Source organism: Hevea brasiliensis, chromosome 17 (assembly GCF_030052815.1).
Source record: "Hevea brasiliensis isolate MT/VB/25A 57/8 chromosome 17, ASM3005281v1, whole genome shotgun sequence".
NCBI lineage: Eukaryota > Viridiplantae > Streptophyta > Magnoliopsida > Malpighiales > Euphorbiaceae > Hevea > Hevea brasiliensis.
The window spans coordinates 56,618,134-56,635,365 of NC_079509.1; positions in this window are offsets into that span (position 1 = coordinate 56,618,134).

A 17,232-nucleotide genomic window follows, 5' to 3' on the forward strand; every position below is an offset into this window, starting at 1 on the left:
TAATTTTTGCAATCAATTACAAATTGATTGCTAAGTCTATAGTCAAATAAAATAATTTTTTAATTTAATAACCGATTCCCTAAATAAATTACTGTTAGCGATCAATTTTAAAATCAGTTCTTATTAACAACATATTTTAGCAAAACGTTTTAAAATCAGTTATTTATCGTATATTTAAAGTTTTTTTAATATCGATTAACAATCTATTTAGTAACCAATTATAAATCGATTATTAATAATAATCGATTCTTAAATCGGTTGCTAAATTTTTTTAAAGTTAACTATTTTGCTAAAAAAAAATCGAAATCATTGATTACAAAATTGATTATTAATAGCAATTGATTTCAGTCAGTTATAATAATAAGTTACAAAACTTTTTTTGTAGTATTATTTTTTTTAGAATAAAAAAAAACAGAATTTGAAAGAAATTAATATAATTAGCCTTCAAATTGATGACTTCTGCCGTATAAAGGTAACACTCTACCACTGAGTTATATCCCTCCCCATATAATATAATTTTTGTCATTTTAATTTTTAAATAACATTTTCTTCCATTTATACTTTATGATATATTTATTATTTTATTCTATTATATTTAAATTAATAATTAAATTAATTAATATATAAATTTTCATAAAAAATATTACCTAATGAAAGAAATGATAATTTCTAAATATTCTCTAAAATATTTGCGTTAATAAAAATTTTTATTTTATAAAAAATTAAATAAATTAATATTGAATTTTTATAAAAAATTTAAATTAATATTCATATATAAATAAAATAATAATAAATCTTAAATTGATATAATTATTGTTAATATAATTTTCTCGCTCTGTAAACAAATGGCAAATAATTATTGTCCACAATTTATAGCCATTTTTTATTTTTAAATTATATATATATGTGTGTGCGCCCGCGAGCACAAAGTGAATGAAAAATTATATGCAATCAATTATATTAAATGCTTGTTTGATTTAACTATTAAATGCAATTGATAGCTACTACTTATAGCCATTTTTATTTTTGAATTATATATATGTGTGTGTGTGTGCGCGTGCGCGCAAAGTGAATAAAAAATTATATGTAATCAATTATATTAAGTGTTTATTTAATTTAACTATTAAATACAATCGATGGCTATTATTGTTAGCTGATAGTTGATATGTAAAATAACTAATAAGAATATATATCATATAATTTATTTTGTTATTGAAATAAATATAAAATCATAAATTTAATTTATTATATTTTATTAACATAAAAATACAATTATTGGTTTATTATATTATATTATTTGTTTTATCGTTAAATTAAGAAAATATTAAATTCCTTAAAAAAAGAAAATAATTAAATAATTTTAAAAATATAGTTATAAAATAATAAAGTAATTATTATTATTGATAAAGAAAATTTTTTTTATAATTTTAACTTTTTAGGAAAAAAAATGAATTTTTACATAATAAATAAGTGTTTTTATATTTTATGTTATTAATAGAAAATATTTTAACAAAATTGCAATAGGTGTTAAAATTGTAAATGAAAAAAATAGAAGTAAATAATATTAATAATATTAATTTTAGAGTTACATGAAAATGGATAATATAGTCTAAATAAAAAATAAAATTCAATCAGCTATCAACTAACGAGAAATAACTCTAAAAATAAAATTGACACAAATTGTAACCGATGAATATCATATCAATTAAAATATCATTTTTTTTAAGATTACTAAATACCTTAATTCGCATATTTAAGTATCTATTAACCATAAGTTGCATTCAATAGTCAACCAAATACTCTTTTAGCTTAAATATTTACTTTTAACTTTTTATTTAAAATATATTTTTAATTTATTAGTTAATTTAATAATAAATAGTTAATTATTTGATAAACTAATTAAAATTAACTTTTAAACAGTTTAAATATTTAATTAAAATATACTTAAAAGAAATTTAATTTATAAAAATAATAAAAAAATTATATCATATTTTTAAAAATTATTAGGATAATTTAATATTTTAATTAGTCAAATAATAGTTTTAAAATAGATAAATAAATTATAAGTAATAGTACGTTATTTATGACTTTTAATTTATTTTAATTAATTTTTTTAACTTATAAGCTAAATGAAGCGTTAATATATTTATAACTTTCTGATTATAAATAAATTTGATGGACTTATAAATTAAACTAAACAATCTCTTAATAAGGAGCTAAATAAAACGTGGAACAAAAATTTGAAAATACCAATTTTATTCAATCCAACTGTTAGAATTTTTTATTTTTATTTTTTTAAATTTAGTTTTTCGTTTTTAGTCGATACTTATCTGATTCTAATTCAAGATTAGATCGAGCTGATTTCATTTTGAAATAACCTTCGATTGGGTTTATTTATAAATATTTATTTTATAAATACATATATATTTTTAAAAATATGAAAAAAATCAAATTAATATTTAAAAGAAATATCAAAATAGAACAATTAATGGCAATTTTTTTTTTGTCGAAGATAATTAATGGCAATTCTTAGTATTTGAACATGAAGAGAGATGCATGTCCATCTCATCATATTGTTGAACTTAATAAATTAAATAGTGAATCTCTTAAAATTATTTATAAAAAAAAAGAATTCAATTAAATTTTCATATGATTATGTATGATTTTTTTAAAATTAAAAAAAAATTAAATACTAAAACTAATAAAAAAGAAATTAGATTAAATTTTCATGAAATTTTAGTTTTTAAACAGGAAAAAAGAAAGCTATTTGAGAATGAGGAAGCAACAACCACCCCAAAAAAATCCATTGAATATGGGTCTCTAAGGACACAGTGCAGCCTTGAAATCTTTGGTTTAGAGATGGCAATGGGTCGAATTTTTACGGGTACTTGATACAATCGAATTCTAATAGGACAGATTTGGATATTACATAATTGGGTTCGGAATGGATTCAGATTTGAAAAATAATACCCGTGATAGGTTCAGGTCGGGTTCGGATTTTATATGTTGGGTATTCATTATCTGAACCCGTTTATATAAATACTTAATTAAATATAAAATATATATTTTATAATAATATTTATAAATTTTTATATATTTTATTTTTATATAAAATAGAATTTAAATATTTTATAAAATTATTAAAATTTTAAAATATAAATTATTAATTAAAATAATTTTTTATATAAAAATATTAATTAAAATATATAAAATTAAACGGGTTCAAATTTTTTTTAGGTAATAATAATCGGATTTTAGATGGGTTCGGGTAGTTAGAATAAATTTTAAATGAGTTTGGAAGGGATTTAGGTTTTAATAATATTAATCGAGTTCAGATTCGGGTAAACTGATTTTCTCGGATGCCCTACCTGTTGCTATCTCTACTTTCTTTTAATATATATAAAAAACTTCATATTAAAATTTTTGCATTTATTAACTAATAAAATTTTGATGTCATCTTTTCTAATTTTAATCACGAGCCCTTAGGAAACACTTAGGTCTAAGTTGTTATCACATTCCAATAATTGAATTGAATTAGTCCATTTGATGCAAATCATTAAGAACAAGAAGAACTCTTATGTGACATACACTTTCTTTTTATATTAATAGTCTCTTCATCGACATTAATTATAATTCTGGTTAATTATTAGATGCACAGGGAACACTAAAAAATAGTGCTCATTCTCTCACAGAAAAGTGGACTCATCCTACAATGTAGAAAGTGAATCCTACGTGATTGTGAGAGATGGTGCATGTGCCTTTCTTTGTTTGCCTTTCTTTTAGGAGATCTGAAACAATTTTTAATATAATTTCAACCATTATATCAAATCAAGTTGGGCAATGCAATTACCCTTTTAATTTACCTTAAAAGTAATAAACATTGCTTTTCATGATAAAATCAGCAGCATCGCAATAATGCAATCAACACATGTAGGTATAGCACAAAGAGTTACTAATTCTAATGTATGGGAAAACAGTTGAGATTAAAAAGCAGACAATCAATATATATAGATATATTAAAGCTGAAGTTTCAAAATTGATTGACAAAAGTGTGTCACTTTAGCTATTAAAACGGCAAAATTTTTTTATTATTTTTATTTTTATATAAAAAATTAACTTATTATATTGAACATAATTTTTTTAGAACTTTTTTTTTTAATTTCAACTATCAAAATCTTATCTCGTGTAAAAAAAAAAAATCTTTTTCACATCTTTTAAAATTTTGAAATTTTTAAGTTTATAATTTCAAGTATTAAAAAATTTATTATCACCTTAAATAAAATTATAATTGATTAAAAATTTTATTATTAGCATAATTTTATAATATAATTAGAAAAATATAAAATAAAAATATATTAAATTATATTATTAAAATAAAATAATAAATAATCTGCATAATACGCGAATAAAATAATTTGTTAACTAATTAATTTCAACTCACTATGACTATAAAATTTAGAGTTTAAATTTCAATTGACATCAAATAAAAAAAAAATCAATCAACCTAATAAAATATACTATAATCCTTTTCTACAATTGACAAAAAAAATAACCTCAACCTCATGAACTATAACATGTCCTTCATTATACTGTTGTTCGGCTTGGTCATGTCTAAGTGTTCCGATGTCAGTTGGATCCTTTTTAATTACACAAACTTCTTCAGATTTTAGACATTGGAAAAGCCTTGGATCATAAAAAGGCCTTATTGAAGGTAGCGTAGAAACCTTATCTATAACTGGAAAAAAATCCTCAACCCCATGAACTATGACATGTCCATCATTATAGATATTCCACTGTGTGATAGTTACGTTGTTGATTGAAGGATAACCCATCCAGGGCACTTGAGTAACTTCAAGTGCATGGGAATTAAGTGTATGCAGAACAGAACCTTCTTTGAATGATCCTGAGCGGAAAGATTCATCATCAACCTTGTATCTTACGATCTGGTTCCCGAGCGCCATCCAATCCTCAATCGGAACGGCTTCATCCCGAGGAGCAAAAACAGTAATTGTCTTGTTGTAGAATTTCACCATGTCTCTGCCATCGCTATAATGTGCAAAGAACAAAAAGCTATAAGGTACTATTCCACCAACCAGATTTCTCTGGAGAATTAAGGACATGATTTTATAGCCTGCATTCCACAAGGCTTCTGCTATGTCATCAACATTTACTGGCACATAATTTTCATAGTTTGTTGTAGTCCTACCTGGAAAAAAACGGTTAAAATATTCAGGAACATGCGTATCAAGTTGTAGTGCAGGGGAAAGCTGAATGAAAACTACTAAGAGAAACAAGGGTAGATAAGAAAAGAGAGATGACTTAGATGCCATGATCGGATTCAATGAAAACCACAGGTTTGACAAGGGTTTTGTGTTGGGTTTATATAGAAAATGGACTACTTTCGAATCCTAAGCTGGTAAGAGTTAGATCAAAACCTTGTTCGAGTGGAATTAGTATGGAATCATATGTTAACAGGAGTTAGGACTCTAGTGCCTTTCTTAACTAATAATAATAATAATTTATTTATCTATCTATAATAAATAAAAATTGAAAAGAAAATAGAATAATTTTTTTAACTTGATAATTTAGTATTATGATAATTAAAAAAAATTATTTTATTTTATTTTAAATGTCTAATAAAAAATAAATTAGGTAATATATTTTAATAAATTATAGTTAATAAAATCCTAATAAGGAAGAAGAATCCTAATAAAATAAGAAAATATCACGTTTGCTGCTAGACATTTAAAATTTTAAGAAGAAATTTAAGAAGTATAGGAATTCTTCGTAAAAAAAACTACGCATCTTCCCAATATTAAATTTATGGCATATTGTATTTACTCAATCTTTTTCTTTTTTATATTTCAGTTTGTTCTACAGAATTAAGTCTATTAATAGGAGAAGGTCATATGGTATATTAATGAAATAATTCATTTAAATAGAAAAGAAATTCTTGATCTTATATATAATATAAGTATTATATATTTATATTTTAAATTTAAATATAATTAAAAAAAAAAAAAGAGATTAGCGTGGGTGAGTTCTCTAAGATTTTAATGAAGAGTATGACTAAGAAGCCATCGAATTAATATTACTATAACTTGACATCTTGTATAGCCAATAAATTAATTTTAAATGACTCACCAAATAAGTTAATTAATTAGAATTTTTCAGGAATAATAAAATTTTTTTAAGTTAATTTACCTATTGGTTAAAAACATTTAATATGATTTATTGAAGTAGTTTGCATTACTATGAGTCCTATTTAACAAAAATTACTAAATAAACAGTTACTAATAATAATAATAATATAATAAATTTCATATTTAATAATTTTATTCTTAGATTTACATCGAAAAATAATATAAGAATAATTTTAAAAATTAAAATTTTAATTTATATTATTTAATTTTTTAAATAATATAAATTTATATGAATAGTCTATAATTCAAATTCTACTCAAACAAGGTTTTGATCTATCTCTAACTCTTACCAGCTTAGGATTCCAAACTAGTCCATCTTCTATATATACCCAATACAAAACCATTGGTTTTCATTTGGCATTGCTTCTTTTTTTTTTTAATTTTATTTTTTATAGAAAAATATTCTTATCATATTAAATATCAACTTTTTATTTAAATATTTTCAAACTTCAACAATTAAAATCTTATCATATAAAAAAAATAATTATCTTTTTTTTTTTTACTATATCTTTTGAGAAATTTAAAAATTTTTAGGTTATAATTTAAAGTATTATAAAATTATGTTTAGAAAATAATTTTTTTTTAGATAAATTTTCAGTTAAATTTAGAAAAATACTGAATTATTAATATATATATATATATATATATATATATATATATATATATTTATATATATATTCAATAAAAAATTATTCTTAAAAGCTAAAAAATTAATTTTAAAAACATTTTGTATATTTAAAGTCTATTCATTTTAATAATGATATTTTAAAAATCGTCATGACATCATAATTTTTTTCCCTACTTTATTTATTATTTTATAGATATATGATTATGTCAATTAATTAAAAAATTAATAACTTATTCATTTATCAACACTTTAAATAAAATTATAACTAATTAAACATTTTATCATAATAAAATTTTATAATATGATTATAAAAATTAAAAATATAAAAAATACATAATAAATTATATTATGAAAATAAAATAATAAATATCTACACACAGATAAAATGACTAGTTTGAATTTAAATTTGAATTTTTTATTTTAAAAATATTAAATTTTAATTAAGAATTTTAATTAAATATATATAATAAAATATTATAAATAAATAAAATCACTTTGCAAAAGTTAACAAAACTCACAAATTTAGATTATAATAAATCTATTTTATTTATTATATTATGAAATTTTGTATGATAGCTCATTAAATTTTTTTCTAGTTAGTTATAGACTTGGGTCTAGTGATTGAAAGTGTATCATTCACTCTAACAGAGTCAAATTCAAGCCTCCATTCCCTCAATTTCTACTTAAAAAAAAAAATTAAGTCAATCTCAATGATGATTGAATAACAGATTAATTAATTAATTATTAATGACGACTCTCCAATAGTTGATTTTTTAAAAATTATTTTATAATCAACATTACTTGCCATAAAATTCTAAAAATAGCAACACAAAATTTATAAAGATCGTAAGACATGTTATTTTTATAATTCGTTTCTAAATTTTATTTTATATTTTAATGAGGTCAAAAAATAATTTATTTTTTAATATGAAAGCATGCTATAACAGATCAGATAAGATTTTTGTAAAACAAAATTAGAGTTCAAAGATTTTTTTAGTAACAAATTGAATTTAAAGAATGGAAATAAATTATTGGAAAAAGTTCAGACGATAAAAATGACTTAATGAAAGTGACGCATAACCCTTATCTATTACTGGAAAAAAAAAATCCTCAACCCCATGAACTATAACATCCATCATTATAGATATTCCACTGTGTGATCGTTACTTTGTTGATTGAAGGATAACCCATCAAGGGCACTTGAGTAACTTCAAGTACATGAAAATCGCTTGTACGCTGAACAGAACCTTCTGAGAGTGATCCTGAGCGGAAAGATTCATCATCAACCTTGGATCTTACCATCTGGTACTCGAGTGTGATCCAATTCTCAATCCGAACGGCTTCATCCCGGGTTGCAAAAACAGTAACTGTCTTGTTGTAGAATTTCACCATGTTTCTGCCATAGCTATAACGTACACCGAACAATAAGTTATAAGGTATTATTACACCAACCAGATTTCTCAGGAGAATTAAGGACATGATTTTATAGCCTGCATTCCACAAGGCTTTTGCTATAATTGTCATAGATTCTTGTAGTCCTATCTGGCAAAAAATCGTCAAAACATTTAGGAAAATACATATCAAGTTGTAGTGTAGGGGAAAGCTGAATGAAAACTACTAAGAGAAACAAGCGTAGATAATAAAAAAGAGATGACTTAGATGCCATGATCGGATTAAATGAAAACCACAGGTTTGAGAAGGGTTTTGTGTTGAGTTTATAACTTCACGAGCCATTAGGAAACACTTATGTCTAAGTTGTTATCGCATTCCAATAATTGAATTGAATTAGTCCATTTGATGCAGATCATTAAGACAAGAAGAACTCTTCTGTGACATATACTTTCTTTTTATATTAATAGTCTCTTCATTAACATTGTATTCTTTGTTTGTGTTTACTTTTAGGAGATCTGAAACAATTTTTAATATATTTTCAGCGACTGTATGAAATCAAATTGGGCGATGCAACTACCCTTTTAATTTACCTTAAAAGTAATAAACATTACTTTTCATAATAAAATCAGCAGCATTGCAATAATGCAATCAACACATGTAGGTATAGCACAAAGTTACTAACTCTAATGTATGGGAAAACAATTGAGATTAAAAGGCAGACAATCATTATATATATATATATATTTAAGCTAAAGCTTCAAAATTGATTGACAAAAAGTATGCCACCTAAGCTACTAAAACTGATTAAAAAATCTTCAAATTTAATTTTTTTTACTATCGCGTTAATTACCACGTTGACTTCTAATGACTTTTTAATTCAGATTTCAGCGAGTTATATCAAATCATATAAAATGATTTGTTGAATATGCAAAATTACGTAAGAAAACAAAATTTTAAAGTACATATGAAAGTTTTTGTATTCTATTACAATATAACGAAAAATAAAATATTATGAATTAAATATATTTAAATATGTTGTAATTAATTGAGATTTATATAGGTAAAATTTAAAATAATTTAGGTTAATAATTTAATTATATTTTAAAAATTAAAGATTTTTTATACACAAAAGGAAACTCTATTTTATTTTAATCTTGAGAATTGATATTTGCTTCCTTTTCTATTTTATTTCTTAAAAAAAAAAGTTTGCTTCGGTTTTAGAATTTTTCATCCACAAAGAACTGAGCACAGCTGTTCTAGGAAGATTGGTTTGAGCGTAGAATGGGTGAACTAATTACTTTGTTTTTTTCCAAGTAGAAAATCGGGGAGTGAAAATTGAAATTGGCTCGTTAATTAATTAAATTAGACTTTTAATTTACCTTAAAAGCCATCAACATTTCTTGCCATCAAATTCTAAAAATAACAACACAAAATTTACAATGATTGTAAAATGGGTAATTTTTATAACTCCTTTCTAATTTTACCCTATATTTTAATTTTATTCTTTAACTTTAATCTATTATTAAAAAATTCTTAAATTTTAATTTTATTTCTTAAAAAATCCTTATAATAGTACATTTTTATATTATAATATGTCATTTACAAAAAGCAGAAAGATATTATTGTGATGATATTGATATTTTTGTGATAGATTAAGATGATGACTACTGTTTTTTTTTTGCATGAGGAAAGGATGTAAAAAATAATTTGATTATCTTTTAATATGGAAACCTGCTATGGTAGATTAGAGAAGATTTTTATAAAACAAAAATTAGATTTTAGAGATTTTTTAAGTAACAAATTAAACTTAAGGAATAAAAATAAATCATTGAAAAAAGCTTGGATGATAAAAATGCAATAATGAAAGTGGCGTATAACCCTTATCTATAACTGGAAAAAAAATCCTCAACCCCATGAACTATAACATGTCCATCATTATAGATATTCCACTGTGTGATCGTTACATTGTTGATTGAAGGATAACCCATCAAGGGCACTTGAGTAACTTCAAGTGTATGAAAATCGCTTGTACGCAGAACAGAACCCTCTGAGAGTGATCCTGAGTGGAAAGATTCATCATCAACCTTGGATCTTACAATCTGGTACTCGAGCGCAGTCCAATTCTCAATCCGAACGGCTTCATCCAGAGGAGCAAAAACAGTAACCGTCATGTTGTTGTGGTATCTCACCACGTTTCTGCCATAGCGATAACATACACCGGACAATAATCTATAAGGCATTACATCAACCAGATTTCTCTGGAGAATTAAGGACATGATTTTATAGCCTGCATTCCACAAGGCTTTTGCTATGTCATCAACCTTTACTTTCACATAATCGTCATATATTCTTGTAGTCCTATATGGCAAAAAATCATCAAAATATGTACGAATATACATATCAAGTTGTAGTGTAGGGGAAAGCTGAATGAAAACTACTAGGAGAAAAAAGGGTAGATAATAAAAGAGAGATGACTTAGATGCCATGATCGGATTCAATGAAAACCACAGATTTGAGAAGCGTTTTGTGTTGGGTTTATACAGAAAATGGACTACTTTCGAATCCTAAGCTGATAAGAGTTAGATCAAGACCTTGTTCGAGTGGAATTAGTATGGAATCATAAGTTAACAGGGGTTAGGACTCAAGTGCCTTTCTTAAATAATAATAATAATTTATAATTTATTTATCTATATCTATAATATATAAAATTGGAGGGAGAATATGGTAATTTATATTTTTTTTGAACTTGATAATTTAGTATTATGATAATAAAAAAATTATTTTTATTTTATTTTAAATGTCTAATAAAAATTAAATTAGGCAATATATTTTAATAAATCATAATTAATAAAATCCTAATAAAATAGTAATATATCACTTTGGCTGATATATATGTAAAATTTTAAGAAGAAACTTAAGAAGTATAAGAATTTTCTTCTTAAACAAAATTACGTATCTTCTTAATATAAAATTTATGGCATGTTTTATATTCACGTTAATTTTTTTTTTCTTTTTATCTTTCAATTTTTCTACAGAATTAAGTCTATTAATAGGAGATGGTCAAAAGGTATATCAATGAAATAATTCATTTAAATAGAAAAGAAATTCTTGCTCAAACAAATATAGTGGATCTTGATAATAAAATAAGTAAAATTTATGTATTTATATTTTAAATTTGAATATAATTAAAAAAAAAAAAAGATTGAGTTCTCTAAGATTCTAATGAAAAGTATGACTAAGAAGGCATCGAATTAATATTACTATAACTTGACATCTTTTATAGCCAATAAATTAATTTTAAATGACTCACCAAATAAGTTAATTAATTAGAATCTCGAATCCCAAAAATTTGATGAGATTTTCCAGGAATAATAATTTTTTTAAAGTTAATTTACCTATCGGTTAAAAACATTTAATATGATTTGTTGAAGTAGTTTAACATTATTGGGAGTCCTGTTTACTAAAAATTAGTAAATAAACAGTTACTAATTATAAAAATATAATAGATTTATATTTAATAATTTTATTCTTAGATTTACATCGAAAATTATATAAGAATAATTTTAAAAATTAAAATTTTAATTTATATTATTTAATTTTTTTAAATAATATAAATTAATAAGAATTAGTTTATAATAGGAATTCCACTCAAACAAGGCTTTGATCTATCTCTAACTCTTACCAGCTTAGGATTCCAAACTGGTCCATCTTATAATAACTCTACAAGATGATCATTATAATAATTTATTCCTTACATAGCTTATTAATTTCGTCACTGGACTGGACAAAGATTATATAGTTAGCATATTAGATGGCTGTAAATTCTATTCAGTAGTTGGAATTAACAATCTCATTCGTAGATGTCTTGTAACAATTGATGAGGGAAACAAGCTGATGATTCATCGATTAGCTAGAGACATGGGAAGAGAAATTGTTTGTCAAGAGTCACCTGAGGAGCCTGGGAAACGGAGTAGACTTTAGAATCTCAAAGATGCATTCAATTCAATGTGTTTTGCACGTTGTTATATTTATTGCAAATAAATATGATAATATTTAAAAATCAAGGTATATATATATATATATATATATATATATATAAAGTAAATAACGACTTTCATTAATTTTTTATTGGTATATAATTAATTCAAAATTTTTCTTAAAATTAAACAATAATTATTAATTAATGTAAATTATAAAGTAATTAGAATTTTACTTATTTGAAACTATATGTTACGTTAAATAACCTATATATTATTTTTATTTTATTTTATTTTTTACTGTTATATGCAATTAGATTTTATTTTAAAAGAGTTTTTGAAATGAGTTTAGACATTATATATATATATATATATATATATATATATATATAATTACCATTTAATTTAAAAATAAAAAATCGTTATAAATTATGGACAATAATTATTTGACATTTGTTTATAGAGAGAGAAAATTATATTTACAATAATTATATTAATTTAAGATTTATTATTATTTTATTTATATATGAATATTAATTTAATTTTTTAAAAAATTATTGTCAATTTTTATAAATGAAAATATTTATTAATTTAAATATTTTATAGAATAATTAGAAATTATCATTTCTTTCATTAGGTAATATTTTTTACGAAAATTTATATATTATAATTAATTTAATTATTAATTTAAATATAATGGAATGAAATAATAAATATATCATAAAAATATAAATGAAGAGAATATTATTTAAAAATTAAAATGATAAAAATAATATTATTTGAGGAGAGATATAACTCAAGGGTAAAGTGTCTCCTGAACGTGGTGAAAGTCATGAGTTTGAGGGCTAATTATATTAATTTCTTCCAAATTCTGTTCTTTTATTCTAGGAAAAATAAATTTAATATTTTTAATTTATATATATATATATTAATTTGCCCATGTACCACGATCTTCTTTGCCATCGCCACCCTAATCCCCAGATAGCAGCATGACCAACTCCGTATTTATTTCCAATTTCTAAAAAAATTCAAATCTCAATATATAACTTATTAAATTCAATAAACTTTCCACTGTAAAAAAATAATAATAATTAAAGTGCTTAACTTATATTGATTCAATAATTGAAATATATTGTTCACCTAATAAATTCAAATTCATGTTTCCACTCTCTCAATTCTTTCTAATTGGATAATCAATAAAATTGATATTAAAATGAGGAAATGATTAAGATGTCACTTTCAGTGGTGAACTAAATAATTTTAAATAAACAATTCTCAAATAAATAATGATTTTAAAAAATTACTATGTAAATTATTAAGTCAGACAATCTATTGAGATGTTCATGCATCACACTTCACGTTCGGCTACTAAGAATTCCTAATAATGGTTGTTAATTATCCTATTTTGATCTTTCTTCTAAATATTAATTTGACTCTATATCCGATGAAAGACTGGTTCAAAAATGAAATCAGCTTGATTTAATCTTGAAATAGAATCAGACTGAAACCAGTCAGCTTAGAAACTGAATTTTTCAAAAGAATTGAAAAAAAAAAAATTCTAATAGTTAGATCTAATAAAATTGGTATCTTCAAATTTTTGTTCTTGTTCTATTTAGCATTTTATTGAGTCTATTTATAGAAGTTGTCATATGGTATATAATGAGAGAGGAGTAAAAATTTACTTAGATTTAGTTTATTATAAAATAAATAATATTCACATATTTATATTTTAAATTCATAATAAAAATAAATTTAAATATATTTAAAAAAGGAAATTAGTATGAATGAGTTGCCAAACTTATTTCAATTTCAAGATTTCAAATGAAATTGGTATATCAATATAAATTCGATTGAAGATCTCTCATTAAACTGCTCTATCAATGAACATTCTTGATATTATCCCTTGAAGAGGACTCCAACCTCCATGACTTCTCCAACATTTTAATGAAGGGTATGACAAAGAAGGCATCAAACTAATACTAATATAACTTAAAATCTTGTATAGTCAATAAATTAATTTTAAATGACTCACCAAAAAAATTTGTTAGAATCTCGAGTTCCAAGAATTTGATAAGAATTTTTCAGAAATAATAATATTTTTTCAAGTAATTTACTTATTGAAATAAAATGTGCATACATCATATTTATTATTTTAGATGTTGTTAAAAAAAAATTGTTTTGTTATTTTAATATATTTAACTAAAAACTCATTTATATATTGAAGGGTTTTATTTGATGTCCACAGGTCCTCATTTTCAAGTAGCCTTCTTTTCAGACTTCTTCTGTTTTTCCAACATTCTACATATTCTGTAGTGATCAATTTTCAGTTCCTTAATAATTGATCTTTTAATTAAAAAGAGTTGAACTTTTCCAATATGGCTGCCCGAGGAGCACTGGAAGCTGCCTCCTCCGCTTCAAATTCTCAACATACTTATTATTATGATGTGTTCTTGAGTTTCCGGGGTGAGGACAGCCGTAAGAATTTTACCGATATACGGCGTTGAGGAGATCAAAGATTCGAACCTTTAGAGATGATAAAGGGATCGAGAGAGGAGGAGAAATTGTGCCAGAGATTGAAAAGGCAATAAAGGGGTCAAAGATATACTTAATTTTCCTCTCAAAAGACTATGCTTCTTCAAACTGTTGCCTGGATGAGCTCTTGAAGATCATGGAACTTGCAAAAAGTGATGGAGGACACGTTGTTATACCCATATTTTATGATGTGGATCCATCAGAAGTCTCTGAACAAACTGGGAGTTTTGCTCAAGCATTTGTAAGGCACCAGCAGAAGGATGAGACAGCCAGCGTTGAGAAATGGAAGGAAGCCCTTAGAGAAGTTGCAAATCCTGCACTTGAAAGGATGGCTTTAGAAAACAGGTAATATATTCATCCAGTGTACTCGGATTGGGGTGCATTTTATAATTCTAGAGATGACTTTATTATCACCAAATCAAAGTTGATTGGTTTTAAAATGATATGTTTAATTCCAATAAGTTGATTAGCTTGTTCGAGTAATTATTCGTCATCTTGATCTGAATTTACAGGTATGAGGCAGAATTCATTAAAGAAATTGTCAGAAAGGTAAAAGAGATAATACCCTCTGAAATATTGCATGTGCCTTCCTATGTTGTTGGAATAGATTCTCGTTTCAGAGAAATTAATTTGTGGCTACAAGATGAGTCGAATTCTGTTGGCATTGGAATAATCTATGGAACTGGTGGAGTTGGCAAAACAACTCTTGCCAAAATTGCTTTTAACCTAAACTATGACAGGTTTCACAGTTGCAGCTTTCTTGGAGATGTTAGAAAAAAGCTGCCTGATGTTTTGGAGGAATTGCAAAGGCAACTTCTTTCAGATATTCTGAAGGAAAACACAGAGGAAGTAGACGATACAGATAAAGGAATTAAGAGCATCAACAATGCTCTGCTTGGAAAAAAAGTTCTTATAGTTCTTGATGATGTGGAGTACAATAAACAAATTACTACTATCATAGGAAAATGGGACTGGCTTAGCAAAGGAAGCAAAATCATCATAACAACTAGAAATGAAGAGTTGTTGAGTTCATATAAATCATCTGTGAAGTTTAAAGTTGAGCTTCTAAATGAAAACGAATCGCTTCAGCTCTTCAGGTGGCATGCCTTTAGACAAAAGGATACTGATGAAGATTATTTAGAGGAGTCCAAGAGAGTAGTGAATTATTGTGGTGGGCTTCCATTAGCTCTTGAGGTTTTCGCTGCTTCTCTATCTGGCCTACCTGTAGATATGTGGAGAAAAGCTTTAAAGAAACCTGAAGACATTGATGATGGTAAAATCCAGAGGATTCTCGGAAAAAAGTAGTGACTCTTAATGATTCTTGATTATGATCTTACCAACCTGATATACAGTAAATTTAAGGCATATGTATGATGAAATTTACATATTTATATTTTAGATTGATTTTTTTTTTCCATAATGTATTTCTTAATAAATTCAACTTCTTGGGCGTACGCCTCAGCTGCAAACACATAATGTTTAAGTGGTATTGTTCAATTTTGATAATAGTTGAATATAAAGTGTTGCGAGGGTTTTGGGGTTACCAGACAAATCTCACTAAAGTGAAAAGTGAAGAATCGTCACTTTAAATTTGTGAGAAATTACAGAAAACCATTTAAAAAAAGTATTTGAAAAATTATTTACCACTCCTAATTTAGATATTCAGGGTTCGGGGCCCGTATACGTATGGAGAATAGGAGAAGGTATTAGGCACCCTGTATTGTCCCTCAATAGAGTAGATAGATTTAATAATGTGCTCATAATAATTTAATGCCAATAATTTTTATGGAGTTTAAATTATGATATTAGTTTCTTGTATTTATTTTATGAAAGATAAGATGCATAAATGTAAAAACACATGAATGTTTTACTATTAGGGTAAATCAAATATAAAAGCAAATGATGCGGCCCTAAAAGTGAATTTTGACTATATATATATATATGAGAAAATTTGGGTTTTAAGTAATTTTAACGAAAATAAATGTTTAATTTGAAATTATCACTTTTAAAATAAAGAGAATGTCCTTTTAAAAAAATAAGGCTTCTAAGTTTGACAATAGGCAAATTTTAGTAAAAAATGATTGCAATTTAAAAAATTTATAGACAAAAGCTATAAGGTAATTAAAATGTAAATCTTGAATCATTTGCAGAAAATTGTATTTTGCATTAAAAGCAAACAAAAATAAAGTGTGGACCTTAAGTCCTTTGCTAAAAATTAAATTTACTTGAAATTAATTTTGCTTGAAAATAATAGAGTAGATAGGAAAATAGACTTGCAATTTAAATTTTTACTAACTCAACTCAACTCAATTAAGCCTTTATCCCAAAAATTTGGGGTCTGCTATATGGATTCGCTTTCTCCACTCTAAACGATTTTGGGTTAAATCCTCAGAAATGTATAATGCTTCTAGGTCATGTTGTACTCAAGTCAATTTAGGTGGTCTTTTTTTTTTTCTTTCTTCTAACCTAATGTGCTCTACTTGCATGACCAAACCACTTC